At 35.4% G+C, this 18479-nt stretch overlaps 1 pseudogene; it reads left to right on the forward strand.

The window, feature by feature from the left end:
* Positions 1-9118: 9118 nt before the first annotated feature.
* On the forward strand, positions 9119-12438 carry LOC18022010 (annotated as a pseudogene).
* Positions 12439-18479: the final 6041 nt, after the last annotated feature.

The following is an 18479-nucleotide window of genomic DNA, read 5'->3' on the forward strand; positions in this document are numbered from 1 at the left end:
AACCTCTTGTACTGCAAAGACAGGGGTATTGATAACCTCTATAAAGGTGAAAAACCATAAGTTATCATTGAGTTACACATAAAGTTGCTTCTCCATACCATCCCCAAACCAGCGGCCAAGTAGAAATCTCAAACAGAGAAATCAAGTCGATTTTGCAGAAAACAACTGCAGTCCATCGCAAGGATTGGTCTACAAAGCTTGACGATGCATTATGGGCATATCGAACAGCATTCAAGACACCATTAGGAACAACACCATTCAACCTAGTTTACGGAAAAGCATGTCACCTTCCAGTAGAACTCGAGTATAAAGCGCAATGGGCTATCAAGGAGATGAACATGAACCTGAAAACAGCTGGAGAAAGAATATTACTTCAACTTCACGAGTTAGAAGAAATCCGACACAATGCTTACGAAAACTCGAAGATCTACAAGGAGAAGACTAAAGCATATCATGATAAGAAGATTATTCATAGAACTTTTGCTCCTAGCGATAAGGTACTTCTTTTCAATTCTCGTCTTAAGCTTTTTCCAGGAAAATTACGTTCAAGATGGTCATGACCCTTCACGATAAAGGAAGTCAAACCATACGGAGCAATTGTCCTGTGGGACAGAACCGGAAACTCATTCACAGTGAATGGACAGCGTGTAAAGCCATATCTGGCTGAAGAAACAGAAGACGAAAGAGAAGTGATGTTTTTGATTGATCCATCATCGGCCAATGATGAGAGCAAGGAGTGTCACGACCCCGGTTAAGTCTAATCGAGCAACAATGTCAAGCTAACGACTTGAAACAAGCGCTTAGTGGGAGGCAACCCACTTGGTATTTTATCTATTTCCCTTTGACCTTTATTTTCAATTTTCATTGCTTTGTTTCTGTTTCATTTAAATTCAGGTTTTCAATAAGGAAGAACAAACACAAAATACGAGCAGCACTCTCTAGCACGATAAGTACTCTTAGACATTTCAACTTTTCTATTTTCTTTACCATTCTTTCCAAGATTTATCACACTGAGGACAGTGTGAAATAAGTCTGGGGGAGGATGTTCATCAGTTACTAATGAAATTTGATTTGTTTTGAGTTTGTTTTGGACACATAAAATTTTCTTCAAAATGTTTTTCATAAAAATGTTTTCAAAAATCGTTTTCAAAATGTTTTTCAAAAGTTTTCAAACCAGGAACACAATAAACATTACTATGATGATTTAGACCAGTGTGCTTCTACGCTATTTCCTCGTTTTTTGCTCTTTTTGGTGATTTAGGCCTAGACTAGGCGGTAGCTAGAATACTTGCATTACGAAATCCCACCAGAGGACTTCTATTCATGGAAATTCTTTCTGACAGGATATACTAGCTCATTTTATCTGGACTTAATTTTGACTTAATTTTCTCATTAAACCATTAGATCAGGGAAACGAATCATACATTCAGGACTCCTTTATCCTTTTACCACTCTTTGTTGATCCTGAATGGCTAGTTCATTTTTAGCTAGTTCCCCACCGATCCTAACCTCGTTCAAACTACATGCATTCTTGTTTTTTATTGTCCTATATGCAGATATGTGCAAAAACGTTGGAGAGAAAGAGGATCAACGCGGTTTTCAGTCACTGAAGACGGAGACCTACGATTTTATTGGAATGATTCAACAAAAGGAGAAAACTCAGCTTGCCTCGTAAAAACTTCAAAATCTTGATACAATTTCGTCCCTTAGACTCTCTCTCTCTATAAAAGGTTATTTCCCCTGCCAAAAAAAAATGAAAGAAAAGGAAATTTAAAACCTTAGAGAGTCTAGGAGGATCGAATTTTATACTTGAGGCAAGCTAGAGTTCGATTATATGGAGATTTGGAGATTATCTTTATGATTCCTGGAAAAGATCTAAGTCTGGGGGAACAGCTGTTTACAACAAAGGAGGAAGGATTATGCAACCACATTTGGCAAAGGAGAAGTGACTGAAAATCTGCGGTCATCAACAGGTCCTTCTCTCTCTTGCGGTTTTGCATAATATCTCGCATCATCCAGATCTTTAGGTAACCCTAAACACTTTAACTCCACCACTTAAATAGCCTTTAATGTCAAACGCCTTCTACCCTGAATAATGTCTTTGATGAGAATTCACCATTACACTTAATGAATGTAGAGAGCTAGTTGACTGGAAGTTATATCTAAGTGTGTAGATTTTCGGATGACGGATTAACGGACTAGTATGCTTGTATTTTGGTGAGAATTTTCTAGACTATATCCAGATAGATGTTTCATGATAAGTTATGGTTTAGAAGGACGGTCACTGAGATATTGTTTAGTTCCTGCGATTTTCAAAAATTTAGTTTCTGACTTAAGTTTGTTTGAGGACAAACAAAAAGGTAAGTCTGGGGGAGTTGATAACACCGTATTTTGACCACTTTTATGGATCATAATTGTATCTTATGCAGGTGTTTTAACTCTGTTTTCAATGGTTTTTAAATTTTTTTCAATGTTTTAGAGTTTCAAAAGACTTTACAGGAAACTTGGGCAAAAGATATGCAATTTGAAACAAATGAGCAATTTTGGATAAATGCAGACCGTCAGAAGTATGACAAGCGATGAAAACTTTCTCACCGTCTGATCTCCCCCAAAATTTGAGACAACATAGAGGATCCAACCAGCTTTCTAATGCACTTGGTTTGGAGACAATCCAACGGTTAGATCTTCAGATAATTCCGATGCAAGAATGACAGAAAATGCAGTTCAGGAAGAGGACCACGAGCCGGGACCGCGGCCAACACCTATTTTCCCGCGGGTAGAGCCACCGCGACCGCGGAACTTGGTCGTTCACTTTCCCGACGACTTAATTAAAGCCCAGATCAATTCCTTTCGTTATTTTTGAAGCCCTAAGTGTCCAGGACCACCCCAGAAGCTATAATACCCTCTTTAGGTCATTCAGAATCGAAGGAGAGACGACATAAGATAAAAATAGAGAGAGAATTCGTGTGGGTGCTTCACAAACCCTAGAGGCCGCCGCTTGAAGGAGGAGCCACCGCTGGAGGAAGACATCGCGCCTCCATCTGCGATTCCGTTCTTCGTTCTTCTTCCTTCTTTTCTTTAATTTCCTGCAACTTTCAATACTCTATGATGCTTTGTTACAATATGTTTGAGTAGTTACCCAGTTGGGTTTTAAGGGATTGTTCAAAGGGAACTTCATGTGTCTTTGCTTATGAATCGATAGATTTAAGATTTATAATCTTCTAGATGTTCTTCGTTTGCCTTTAATCTTACTGCGTGATTCTTTGCTGGCCACTTAGAGGCCGATCTGATAAGATATGTTGCGAAAGCTTTCATTGATTGTCTGAACTAGGGTGAAACGAGCAATTATTCTTTAGGAGTGGAAACCTACCTATAGTTGAGTTGTGAATGTTGATGAGTCTTGTTCTGCTATGGCATCTTCTCCCTTCCAGGATCAGAGTGGAAACCTACTGATCAGGATTGCGAGAGATAGTTGTTTAGTGCTGCAAAAGTAGGCTATTCATACTTTCGTGCCTCGAGTTCTAGAACATACGTAGTTGATTACCTTTATCACTTGGTTAAAATCGACATAGCTTAGTCCATGAACCCTTGCGAAACCCCTTGAGCCCCAACTTTTGTCTTCAATTGCTAACAACCTTCAATTCTATTTGCTTTTCATTTGCTTTTCATTCGCCTTTACTTGCTTCAATTCGCCTTTGATCTATTCGATTTTTACTTGATTTTGTTTTCTTTCAATTGCTTTTACTTGTTTAGCTTTCTAGTTTAGATTTAGTGACAACCAAAAACCCAAAACCAAAACCAAAACCTTTTTAGTTCTAATCTGATTTAAGCGTTGCAGTGAATTCGTACTAAAACAACTAAGTCTCTGTGGATCGATACCCTAAGTACTACAGCGCACATCTGTGCACTTGCAGACATTTAGGGGTTATAAATTTAAAACCTGAAGCTTAGTAGAACAAACCAATACCCCGTTTACATCGCTCATCACCCACGGTGAAACTCCTCTTGGCCGCGGCCAAAAGCTTCCCACCCGCGGTGGAGGTCGGTTTTGCCACGGTTGAAAGGCTCCCACCCCTGGTGGGGTTGATTCTGCTCAGCCTCTTCAATCTGATAGACATCGGCAGTTTGCATCATCTCCTGAGTTTGGAAACTCCTCTCTATCCCAAGGTCGTTCATCTTTTCGACGCAGGATTTGTTATGTTTGCTTCTATCATCAGAGTTATGAATCGGACCAATCGCACTAAGGATCTTCCGGATGTCTTCACTAATCTGATCTAGACATTCTTTAGTAACAGGTGGCTCTTTTTCCTCGATCTTAGAACATCTAGATTGGGTTAGAAGTCTCATATTTCTGGTACTCCCAGCTAGATTAGTGATATAGGCGTGAGCCTCATCTACAGTTCTAGTGGAAAAGTCTCCATTGCTAGAGGTATCAAAAGAAAACTTCAGTTCTTCATTAACTCCATGGTAGAAGATGGTCATCAGGCGCTCCTCGGAGAAACCATGGTGTGGGCAATCTCTTTGGTAATCTCTGAATTTTTTCCAGGCGTCATAGAGATCTTCAGTGTCCTCCTGCTGGAATTTTTGGATCGTGTCCCTTAAGAGATTGGAACGATCTCTGGTGTAAAAGTGACTTAGGAAAGCCTCTCTACACTTTTTCCACGTCTTGAAGGACGCAGGTGGCAAAGTTTTAAGCTATTTACTAGCTCTACCAGTTAGAGAGAATGAAAAAAGAACACACATATGGTAATCGGTATTTTTCATTATGGTTGAACACAGCTCTTCAAAATTTTTAATATGATCTACTGGGTGTTCAGTAGAAAAACTGTCATACTTTTTGATATAGCTAATGTATTGTACCTTAGCCTCAGAGTCGCCATCCTTAGGTAAGGGTGGTCGAATTGCTCGCCTATCTGCAAAACGTTTGTGTGTATCACATTCTCCAATCAGCTGTTCTCCCTTCTTGGCATACTCAGGTTCTCCAATCGATTCATTGCCATCATCGATTGGGTCATTAAGCTCATCATCTAATGGATCACCATCCAGAAAAGGGTCCTCTTCAGCGAGAGGATCAAGGATGTGTTCTTGACCCCTCATCGAAAAAGTACCTGAAAAATCAAAGAAAAACAAAAATTAGAAAAAGTTCCTCTGAATTAAGCAGAGATTCGCAACGAAAGGAATCAAAATCCCCGGCAACGGCGCCAAAAACTTGATGCTAAGAGAATCAAGGGTTATTTCTAGCTTCACGTTTTAAATTTATAACCCTAAATATCTGCAAGTGCACAGATGTACGCTGTAGTACTTAGGGGTCGAACCACATAGATTTTGAGCTTTCAGTGCAAATCAATCAAGACTTAAAACTAGCAGAACAAACAAATGGGGGTTTTTGGTTTTGGTGTCACTAAATCTAAGTGTAAATCGAAATAAAAAGGTTGTAAAACAATGGGAACAAATCGCTGGGTCTAAAGGGTTTTCGCAGGGGTTCATGAACTGATCAAAATATAAACAAATCAATAAAGGAAATCAACTAGTGAGGATCCCGAACTCGAATAGACACATGTAAGATTAGCCAACTATCGTCATCCTAATCATCTAATCACTCAACACAGCAATTAACTCTCGCTCTCATGCTGCAAATAAGATCATGCATTAACAACAAAATTCATCCACGCTCGCAATTCTCTGTAGGTAGCTTTCGTCTCCTACAGCGATTTCGCTCGATCACTTCTAGGTCTGGTTATTCGATACAGCACTCTTGTGGCTCCAATTACTGAGATCAATTTCTAAGCGGTTAGCAACAGAAACAGCATAGGAAACAAGAATAAACGAAGGACTCCTAGAAGACTTTGAACTCTAAATCAAATAAAGCAGAAGATCAAGACATGAAATTCCCTTTGAAAAATTTCTTAAAAACCCAACTGGGAAACTACTCAGATATAGTTGAATTCAACATCACAAGAATACTTAGAATTGCAGATAATTGAAATAGACAGAGTTTAGAAACGAAGAACAGGTTGAAGAAGGAGGGCTGATGGTGCCCCTCTCGGTGGCTCCTCTTCTGGGCGAGCTTCTCTTCTAAGGTTCCTGGTGAAAATTGTGGCACACCCTTCTAAACGACTTAAAAGGGGTTTATATAGTGTCTTGAGTCCTAGGAAACGCCTAGGACTTGCAGGAACAACGACGGGAGTGACTTGGGCTTTGATATGGGCTTCTGAGGCTCGGAATTGAGCTCCCTACGGTCTAAAATTTTGCACCCCCATCGGATGATGTTTTGGAAGCAGGTGAGCTTCTGACTGTAATGATTCGCCTTCATTGTATCGACCATATTTGGAGATCTAACCGTTGGATTACTTTGATTCCACTTGTATTGGAAAGCTTGTTGTCTTCTCTATCTTGTGTAAACGTTTGGGGATGATCAGATGGTGGAAAAGCTTCCATTTGCTACCAAACTTCTGATTGTTTGAATTTATCCAAAGTTATGCTTTTTGCTCCCAAGTGCATTCTTTTTGTCAAAATAACCTGAAAACTCTTTTGAGATTCTAAAACATGAAAATCAGTTAAAAACCTTTAAATCTGAGTGAAAACACCTGCATAAGATATTAAAATTGATCTATAAAAATGGTCAAAATCAGGTGTTATCAACCCGGTATACTAACCCAGATCAGGTAAAATCCTATAAAATACTTTATCATTTCCAACAAGGAAGGAGACACATTTTTAAGTTATCCTAAGGTTCATAATATCTCTCTAGATACTCCTAAGTCTTAGATGCTGGCACCCTATACTTTCCGGTCATTATTCTGATCATCTCTTCACTTTCTCTCCATGGTTGTCGCTAAACTGTGGAATTTTTCCACCCACAAAATCTTCTTTTCTTCTTTTTTCACTTCAAAAAGTCCTTCACCGTTAAAGGCCCGAGTTGATTCCACACTTCTCAGGAACTCTCAGCCCACTCTCTTCCCTTAGTTTTCTGATCTCTTTCTGCTCTCCGATTAGCCACTTAGTGGTCTTTTTGGTTGGTGTCTGACTTGAGCATCAGAGAGCCTTCAAAAAACACACCCACATCATGTTATCTGGGCTTTCACATGTTCTTCAGTTTTGCAGGAGACTTCCCCCACAAGAGGACCAACTTAAACAGTAGGATATGCACTACAGGTTGCTAAAGAGGTGGATACTTATGATCCATCCATGTACAAAGAAGCTGTATCATGTATTGATGCTGAAAAATGGTTATCTGCAATGGAAGACGAGATGCAGTCTTATGATAAGAGTCAGACATGGATGTGGTTGAACGACCACCAGGGAGAAAGATTGTTATTTGCAAGTGGATTTTCAAAATAAATGAAAGAATATCACCTGCAAAAAGAGTGAAGTATAAAGTTCGGGTTGTTACGAGAGTTTTCATTCAAAGAGAATGAGTTGGCTACAACAAGATTTTTTCATCAATGGTCAGATACACTTCAATCAGAGTGCTGCTAGTGATAGCAGCATATCGGGATCTGGAGCTTGAACAACTCGATGTGAAGACAGCTTTTTTTCATGGAGAGTTAGAAGAAAAGATATACATGACTCAATCAGAGGGTTTCAAAGTTTCAGGCAGGAAAGACTATGTGTGCAAGTTAAAAAAATTATTGTATGGTCTTAAAAAAATCCTCCCAGATAGTGGTATAAGAGATTTGACAGCTATAAGAACAAGTTAAGGTATATCAAGAATCTTTATGATTGTTGTTGTCTACTACAGATAAAATATGAATTATATATATATATATATATATATATATATATATATATATATATATATATATATATTTGGTGATTTTACATGGATGACATGCTAACAGCTGCAAGTAAGACGTTCAAAAACTGAAAAATCTGCTCACTACGAATTTGAGATGAAAAATATGGGTGTAGTAAAGAAGATTAAGGAATGAAAATTTTCAGAGATAAAAAACAGGAGAAACTTCTTCTTGTCACAGAAAACCTACAGAAAAGGTATTAGCAAGGTTTGAAATATCTTCAGTTAAACCTATTGACATCCCAACCGAAGCAAATATTCATCTCACCATGTTTGCCTCTCAGTCTGAAGAAGAAAAAGAGTATATATCTCGAGTTCCTTATACTAGCGTTGTAAAAAGTTTGATGTATTCTAGGGTCTGTATAAGGTAAAATATAGCACATGCAATCAGTGTTGTTAGCAGGTTTATGGGACATCTAGGAAAAGAGCACTGGTTTGCTGTGAAGCAGATTTTTTGATACATTATAGATATATCTGACATTGATCTCATATACGAGGTAAAAATCTGTATCAGGTGACTAGCTATTCTGATTCTGATTATGCTAGAGATGTAGATAGCAGGAGATCAATAACTTGTTATGTGTTTACTTAAGGTTGTTGCTATAGTAGCCATGGTAGATTACACTTGTCAAACTAAAATATTCTATTTTCCACAGACGGTGTCAACTCCATAATAAAATTAGTCTTCTTAACCTGTGGAGGTAGCCAACATCATTAATGAACACATCATTCTATGTTTACTGTTTTTTTTTGCATTATTTATAAAATCTACTTAAATATTTTCAATAACAATGAATTTGAGTGTATTTTGAAATCACTATTCAAATAATCCAAAATTATAAAACATAATAAAAAAAATCTATGTTCGAATAATAGAAAATGTATTATTTTAATGCAAATTATTCCAAATTCTTAATTGAATACATCCCGATGTAAAGAATAATAATTTTAAAAGGAAAAGAAATGCAAAAAAACTTTAAGTGATCTAAAATTTTGAATAGTTTGAGTATTAAAGAGTAAATAAATGATTAATAGTCGTGTATTTTTTAAGGAGCCAAAAATCTTTATATTTTTCTATCAAATCTGATACTGGAAAATTTAGACTAACGTTTTCTTGTTGATTTCTGATATAATCTTCTACTTCCGTTTGACCTTTTTGTTTCTGCTGTAATTATGTTTCCTTTTTAACGTTATGTACGAATATTTTATATTCTTCTACACACTTGTTTGCCTCTTCTCCAAGCATCCTAAAAAAAAACCTCTGTCTTCCTCCTCTTTTAAAATGCTAAACCAAAAGCTCCTCCTTGTTCAACTCAGCTTAACATGGCGTCCAAAAGATTGTCAAATCCTGTTTCTGCAGCAATCAAGACGTATTATGCTTTTTCGAGGCCCTCTTTACTCCTCCGTTCTCGTGCTATCACTGCCTCTGCCCACTTCAGCTCACGTTCCTCTCCCAATTCCTTTCTTTTCCGGTCAAATTCCTTCATGCCAGTTTCCAGAAACGGTGTAACTCAAGACCAGGGCCGTCCCTGTGCTAAAGCACATGAAGCTGCTCCTGGCCAACTATTACCTTTTTCACTGCGATTTCCTTCTCCGCGCAGCTTCTCAAATACTGCATCTGAAGAAGATGGTTCATGTGAAGCACTTGAAAAGTATGGAAATGATTTAACTGAGATGGCTAGAGAAGGAAAACTCCCTCCTCTCATTGGACGGGATGATGAAATAAACCGTTGCATCCAGATACTATGCAGGATGACAAAAAGCAACCCTGTCATCGTCGGTGAACCTGGTGTAGGGAAAACTGCAATTGCTGAAGGGTAAGGCTCGTAATTATCAGGGCCATCTCAAACAATTTTTAGATCCTATTCAAACTGAAAATATATTTAATATGGTCAAATATAATATTTTAACCAACATATAATATGTGATCAAACTGGTGTAGGGAAAACTACAATTGCTGAAGGGTAAGGCTCGTAATTATCAGGGCCATCTCAAACTATTTGTAGATCCTATTCAAATTTTATTGAAAATATATTTGATGTGGTCAGAAATAATATTTTAGCCAACTTATATATGTATTTGAATTCGATTTCTCCACTTGCACGTTATATTCACTAAGAGATATTAACCTCTTCCAGGTTGGCTCAGCGAATTGTGCGAGGGGATGTCCCTGAACCTCTCTTGAATCGGAAGGTTTCTCATGTTTTCATTTTTGCCTTAGTCTGTTATGTTGTTCTCCTTAAAGCGCTAGAACAAGATTGTAACACTGTCTAATATAATGTAGTTGATATCTCTCGACATGGGTGCACTGTTTGCTGGTACCAAATACCGAGGAGAATTTGAGGAAAGGTTGAAAGCAGTACTGGATGAAATAACTGCTTCCAATGGGAAGATAATCTTGTTCATTGATGAAATCCACACTCCTGTTGGAGCAGGTATACCTTTCATTAATATTTATCTAAATTTCGTCATTGCCTCACCAATTGTGAATTGACTGATACTTATTACCCTTGTGTACGAGCTTGTGAAGGTGATGCAATGGATACTGGAAACCTCTTGAAACCAATGCTTGGACGTGGTGAGCTGCGATGCATTGGTGCAACTACACTGACCGAATACCGCAAATACATTGAGAAAGATCCAGCTTTAGAACGTAGGTTTCAAAAAGTGTTATGTGGACCGCCATCTGTTCAAGATACCATCTCGATTCTTCGTGGTTTAAGAAAGCGGTACGAGTTACACCATGGTGTTAAGATATCAGATGGTTCCCTTGTTTCAGCAGCGGTTCTTGCAGACCGCTACATCACTGAACGCTTTCTGCCAGACAAAGGTATAAAACTTGAATAACATTTTTCAGACTCTTTAGTAGTTTTTCTTGGAAATTTTTTTGGTGTTTTAAGATTTGAAATTTCTTTGTTTCAGCTATTGATCTTGTTGACGAAGCTGCTGCAAAGCTGAAAATGGAGACCAATTCGAAACCAACTGAACTCGATGAAACGGACAAAGCTGTGATCAAACTGGAGATAGAGAAGCTATCTTTGGAAAAAGACACTGATAAAGAACGGATACAAAAGATTGAGAATGATTTGATCACACTCAAAGAAAAACAGCAAGAACTCAGTAAGAAATGGGAGGAAGAAAAGTCTCTCATTACTAAACTACGTTCATTTAAAGAAGAGGTAAAAAGCTCAAGAAAAACATTTCTTGTTTTGTATATAATACTTTTGTTTTGTACATTTCTTGACCTTTTAGTCTTTTAGTGATGGTCTGATGGCTGCATATGCATTGATATATATCAACCTTAAAGTCCTCCTAAATATCTTTTATGTTTTACAGATCGATCGATCCACTGAGCATGAATATGGTCTAAATGGTACTGCTGAGCTTAGGTATGGAACACTTATGTCCCTCCAACGCTAGTTAGAAGAATCTGAGAAGAAACTCACTGGAGAGTCTGAACAGTCACTACTCCGAGGAGGTGTAACCGATCTTCACATAGCATAGATAGTAAGCAATTGGACCGGTATTCCACTATCAAATCTTCAGCAACCAGAGAAAGAAAAGCTGGTCATGTTGGAACAAGTGCTCCACAAGAGAGTTGTTGGTCAAGCCAAGGCTGTAGAATCTGTAGCAGAGGCTGTCCGTTGTTCAAAGGCTGGTCTTTCAGATCCTAACCGACCAATAGCCAGTTTTATGTTCATGGGTCCAACAGGTGTTGGCAAAACCGAGCTTGCCAAGGCTCTCGCTGGATACCTTTTCAACACTGAAAACGCGATAGTGAGGATAGATATGAGTGAGTACATGGAAAAAAACTCAGTCTCACGGCTCATTGGTGCACCTCCTGGCTGTGCTGGTTATGAAGAAGGCGGGCAGTTAACCGAAGTTGTTCGCAGGAGACCTCATTCAGTGGTTCTGTTTGATGAGATTGAGAAAGCCCATCCTGATGTCTTCAATATCTTGCTACAGCTACTTGACGATGGAAGAATAACTGATTCTCAAGGGAGGACAGTAAGTTTCACAAACTGCTTTGTGATTTTAACATCTAATATAGGATCTCACCACATACTTGAGACCTTTCGCAACAATGAAGATAGCAAAGAAGCAGTTTATGAAAAAATGAAGCAACAAGTTGTGGAGTTAGCAAGAGAAACTTTCAGGCCAGAGTTCATGAATAGAGTTGACGAATACATAATTTTCCAGCCGTTGAATTCAAAAGAATTATCCAAAATCGTGGAGTTTCAGGTAATAACAACATACTTCGTGCCTATTGGTTAAAATATAGTTTATAAGCCTAGGCTGTTCGTTTATTTTTATATTTTTTGGTGTTAATGTATTGTTACCATTTGGTGGTGCAGATAAGACGAGTGAGGAATATGTTGGAACAAAAGAAAATAAATCTTGAGTACACAAAATAAGCAATGGATCTTCTTGCTCAGCTTGGGTTTGACCCTAACAATGGGGCAAGACCAGTGAAGAGAGTGATTCAGGAGATTGTGAAGAAGGAGATCTCTTTAAAGCTTTTGAAGGGAGATTTTGCAGAGGAAGACACTATTCTTCTCGATGTTGACCAGACAAACAACACATTGGTCATCTAGAAGCTCAACAACAATGCTCCCATTGTAGAAATGGCAGCTAATTATTAATTCTTTTGTCCGATATTTTCGTCGAGTTAAAATTCTCATTGTTGCATGATACATCCCGTCTAAAGTTAAACAATTGAAACTTTTTAGACTCTTACATCAATAGAGTTTCTCATAGAGTGAATGGTTCGGCTACCAATACCACGCTGCAACATACTAGAAATCTCCGGTAAGTTTACCTCCATTTATCTGCAATAATTCGCATTATTTGAGAATCAAACTTCATACCTAATGTAAAATTATTAATTAATCCTAAGTCAACCACTAGACTAAGCTAGCTTTACTTGTTTCTAAGGCCATATTTCTGTCTCTTTTTCTTTTGGCGCCATCTTTCTCTCTTTTACACAGTACAAAGGTATTGAAATTTGTCAAGGTTACATTTCCATTGTTACAAGATTTTCAAATCTTCCGTCCAATACCATTTTTAACAGTGGCAGAGCTAGAAACAAAATTTATTGGGGTCATAATAATATAATGTATAATATTACAAAAATAATCCAAGCTTTGAAACAATTAAAAATATAAATGCTAAACAATAAGAATAAAAAAAAGTTTTAGAGAAATATGGATACAAATGGTTAGAATTAAGAGGAAGAAGTTCTGATTTGAGGTTGTAAAAAGAAAAAAAATAAGTAAAATTTATGATGTAGTAAAGTCATAGAACATCTAAATATAATTTTTAAGGCCCAATTTTTAATGGGGTCAAAGTGATGTTTTTGCCATCTTTTCTACCAAAACCAAGTAAAATCTTAATAAAATAAAATTTAGAAAAATTTACTGGGGTCATGTGACCCCCTTATCTCCTTACTAACTCCGCCCATTTTTTAATGCTTTTCGTAGGTTATATTAATATTTGAAATTTTGTAATGCTTTTTGTAGGTTATTTTAATATTTGAAATTTCGAATCTTCACGCCTAGCTGGTTTCACAAAATTTATGTTGATATTGAGATGAACCATCTTCATTTTAGTCACTCTCTAAAAGATAATTCCCTTACTAAACTATTTTGTAACTCAGAAAGAAGAAGAAACCCTAGCCGTCAGCCGTTAGAGAGAGCAAAAAAAAGATTTTTTTAGGTTCTGAGATCTTTTGTCGTTTCATGAATCGTTTTGAAGCTTGGAAATAAATTAATGTATAGTGAAGGGTGTGTCTCTACATAGTTACATAATTAGAATAAGAAAGGGATGTCTCTACATATAAAATCTCTAAGATAAACTTAGACATAATGCATATAGTCTATGAAACGGAATGAAACTATTGTTGTATACTTCGTCAAAATCTCTATCATTCCCAACTTCACTTTCGGATAGTAGTATATCATAATCTTGATTTTGCCTCACATTCAACTCTAGTACAACAATATGACATTTAGTTGACACTCTCTTGCTATTTCAGTCACTTGGTTTTTTCATAGTTGCTTAACGTAGTTGGACCTTTCAGTTTAAGTCCCTAGATTGATTAAATCATACCATAAAGATTGGCGATGAGTTACTTGTGCCGCCAAAGAGATTAGACTAAATAATGTAGTAACTATGTATCTGCCTGCGTCGTGCGGACATAATCATCATATAAATCTTATTATAATTTGATTATTGAAATTCTTGTAACATAAACATCACACTTTTATTTTCAATAATTGAGACTAAAATATTGTATAATAAGATCCAACACACAAGTTTTAAGTTATATAAATACTTATACAAAGAAATAAATCATACAAATACTAAAATAGATCATGTAATAAGATCCAACACACAAATTTTAAGTTATATAAATACTTATAAAAAGAAATTAATAGAACACAACTCTATTAAGTATTGTTATAAGTTATATTTCCGTCTTGTGTCTAAAATGTGCTCCACCTCTCCCGAATCCTGGAGGTTTCAGAGACATATACATACTATAAGATTGTTGTATATACAAAACTCTCCAATTATAATTTTCAGATTACTTACTTTCTCTTAAAAATCAGGGCATCATCTGTAATGGGATCAAGGAGAAGACGGGAAAAACCAATTGATTCATGTGAATGGATAGTTATTTCATCTACACGTATAAACTTATTATTAGGAAATATACATGCAAAATAAATATAAAACATATATTGCACAAAATGAAAATAATAATGACATATGCTTGATTATCCATACCTTCTTTTTTATTTACACTCCAATCGGTTAAGACAGAAACCGCAAAAGGACCAGTGAATCCTTTGGTTCTTTCTTTGATATCAGCGGCAAAGTCCCCGTATGCGAAGCATTTCAACTTCACATCCCTTTGATTTGAACAATTTAAGTTACAAACTTTGTTACCAAGACATAGTGATCGTGAGAGAAAATATAAACTTATTCGAGATCTGTGATGGTGAAAGTTATTTTCTGAATAATATCTCCATCAGGGTTATTCTCTGTTTCAATGTCGCTAACATTTTCCATCACTCCAATGAGATCTACAAATCAATTATGAGAGAAATATTTATCATAAACGAAATTCATTTTTTTCTATATATGTACAAATTTATATATGAAATGACTGAAACGAATATTAGAAGTTAAGCTTACCAACAGGATACAACTGAGCATAAGCATGAAGGGATCCATTGTCAATGGTCGTAGACTTGAGACTTCTGTCCCAGTAGTGAGAATGATCTGATAATTGTGTCTCGTTGTTCTTCCCTCATTCTTTCATTCAGATGGTATCAAGCCGAATTTAGACAATTCAAGCCATCGGCCTTCGGTCCGAACACGGTAAAAATATGGAAAGGCGAGGTTACCACATGAAGCATTAATTCTACAACCCTATATACAATGAAATTTGCAAATAGATCAAACAAACAATAAATAAAGACAAAACAGTTATATATTCATATTAGATAATACTTACATTTTCGCTGACTAAAATGAAATTCAGCCCTGGTAAGCCTTGACGATCAGGTTTATTCCATCTTTTCAAAACTTTGACACGGATTTTCCAATCTCGTCTCCATGCATGTAACTCATCAACAAAGTTATATGTAGTCATGTGGATAATGTTTTTATAAAGCCAAAGAAACAGTTGGGGAGAAGGATTGCTTTGTTGTTTATTTTTAACAATGGATATGAGGAAATGAGGATATATATAACACCCAAATAACGGTTATGGAAAGTGTCGCGTGAATCAGTGCATTTTACGTATTTTTTAGACTAAAAATGCTCTATTTTTGAAAAGTTGCAACTTATGATGAATATTCTAGATAGATTATTGGTTAACACGGTTTATCTGTTAAAGGAAGAGTCGAATTTTTGTTACAACACAAAATATTTTGGCCCATAAGATGTATAAAAATATTGGGCTCAGATGATATATAATTTGAGTGTAACATAATAAACCATTTACATCAAACAGATTTAGAATCAAATCAGTTATATATGTTATTAACATGCTTTTTAATAATCCAACACGCGCTATTTTTTGACAGAACATTATTAAAAATATTTAATATCGTTTATAATCCAATTTATTAGAATAATGTTATTTTTATCCAATGACAATCCTTCATAAATAATCAACTCACGATAGCACATAATCATACTCCAGTAGTAAATTTCCCAAAACAATGTATGTTATATCTATAATGAGTAATTTAAACCCAAATTGGAATAAATTATTATTTATTAATAATCGCAAAACAGCCTTGTAAATAAATAAAAAATGTCTAACAAAACTAATAATATATATGGATTATCGATTTTGAATCCTTTTAATCGGCCCAATCCATTAGACATTATCTGTATCCAGCCCATATAATCTCTCTCTAATCCTGAAATTTCAATAACAAAATCATGTAGATCTAAATATATGAAAATATTTTGTTTTTCATAAGTCAATTTAAACAACACATAGAAACATACTTACTTATTGCGCAAGGTTAAAACTTCATCAATAGGTGAATCAGTGATAAAACGGGACATACCATCATCATCATGATCCTTGATAGACACATTCTCTAAAACATATATATATTGGAATATTGTTATGTTATATACAACGATTTTATAAATAACATATTGATGTATCATCAGAGAACATACCACCGTCAATTGCTACATACCAATCGGTTAACATACATATAGCAAAGGGACCTTCGTATTCTCTACACTTATCTCTTAATTCAGTTGCCAACTCACCGTGTGCAACACACTCTAGCATATACTCTCTATATTTTGACAAAGAATGTAGTTAATAATTAGTTAGTTAAACTTCAAAAACATATAGTTTGAGATATACTTACTCATCATCTATTATATTAAATCGAATTGATGATGAAGTCGTTCCATCCGGGTATGTAATAGTAAAATATCTAGCATCTTTGACGACTCCAATCAAATCTGCGATTGTAATTAGTCAAAATAAAGACATTAGTGCGAACTATAAATTTTGCATTATAAAAAGATACCAAAATATTCTTACCAGTTAGATAATAATGAGCATCTGGGAATTCATAAATCGAGAGGAATGATACAAAATTATAGAACGAATTCTTTGTTAATGGTAAAGCTGGTGAAATCGTTGTTCCCTTTGTCAGTGTAATAACGTAATCGTGTTTTGTAATACTTTGGATATTAGTCCAGCTGTAAGGATTCAAAAGAAATCCAGTCAACATAAACCATTGATCTTCTTCGCATATTTGATTGAAATGCTCCATCATCTGATTGTTTACTCGAGCCTGTCTTCTACAACCCTAGAAGTTTATACGATAACATTAGAACAACAAAAGAACAAATTAGTGTATGTTAAAACAATAAGCATAACCAATAATAAATATCACAAATACCATTATAGGTTAATGAAATTTACCCTTTCATCGACCAGAATGAAATTTAGACTTTGATTATCGTCCGAGTAATCCACCACCCATTTTTTGAGTATCTTCACTATAATTCTCCAGTCAGATATTTGAGAGTCCAATTGACGAACATAATCATAATCCACCATTGCATGATGACTATTGTTTAGGGTTATGCAATTTTAAGTATATTTATAAGAAAAAATGTGATTTTATATTAATCTATAACCGAAAATTAAGAATATTAACATTTCAGGATAAATATAGATAAAGAAACAATATTATCTTCGAGTAAAATAAATAGATATATATATATATATATATATATATTGAGGTTTTTCTATTTAAAATTATGTTAATATTCCAATTCTCATTGTTACCAATTCTTAAAATTGTTTACTATAACACCATCTATATATTTTAAATGACAATTTTATTGTAAAGAAAATTTACATTAGCTAAATCATAAACATCTACATATATATTTTAAAGATGGTGACTTGTTATCGTATTCAAGATCGCGTAAATTCAACCAAGTAATTATTTCTTCAGTGAACAAACAAAAACAATTGTTTCTTGATTCTTATTTTTTCTTTCATAGATGCTACAAAATCATATTATTTATAAAACATAGTGTTTAGTAGAACATGATAAAATCAACAACCAAAACCAAAAAAAAAAACGATAACAAAGATAATAATAAAAATATAAATTATAGCTAGTACATATATATAAAAAAAGAACTGTTTCCATGCACTTCGTTTCGTATCTTCACCCAAGTCCTGAAATTAATATTTAAGAATATATGTAAACAATATAGTACTACAAAAAAACTATATTAAGGGAGTAGGCTTAACGTCATAATAATTATCTTACTTTGCCCGAGATTCAGAAACTTCATCCATTCCATGAGCAGTCATGAAACGCGAAAGACTTTCTTCTTTGTGATTTTGGATAGTAATTTCTTCTAATAAAAAAAAATCAATAGGCAGGATGATATCTAAAAATTCAAATTGTTTAGAGTTATATCAAATTAAAAGGTATACCTCCAGCTCTCGTAACACACCAATCGGTTAAAACACAGACGTCAAATGGACCATCATATCCTATGCATTGTTCCTTTATGTCAGATGCTAATGAGCCATGTGCGATACATTCCCAATGTATTATCCCTTCAATTACATAATAGAGTTATTTGTAAAACTAAATTATCATAACAA

This window comes from Eutrema salsugineum, unplaced genomic scaffold (genome assembly GCF_000478725.1).
Source record: "Eutrema salsugineum unplaced genomic scaffold, Eutsalg1_0 scaffold_15, whole genome shotgun sequence".
Taxonomy (NCBI): domain Eukaryota; kingdom Viridiplantae; phylum Streptophyta; class Magnoliopsida; order Brassicales; family Brassicaceae; genus Eutrema; species Eutrema salsugineum.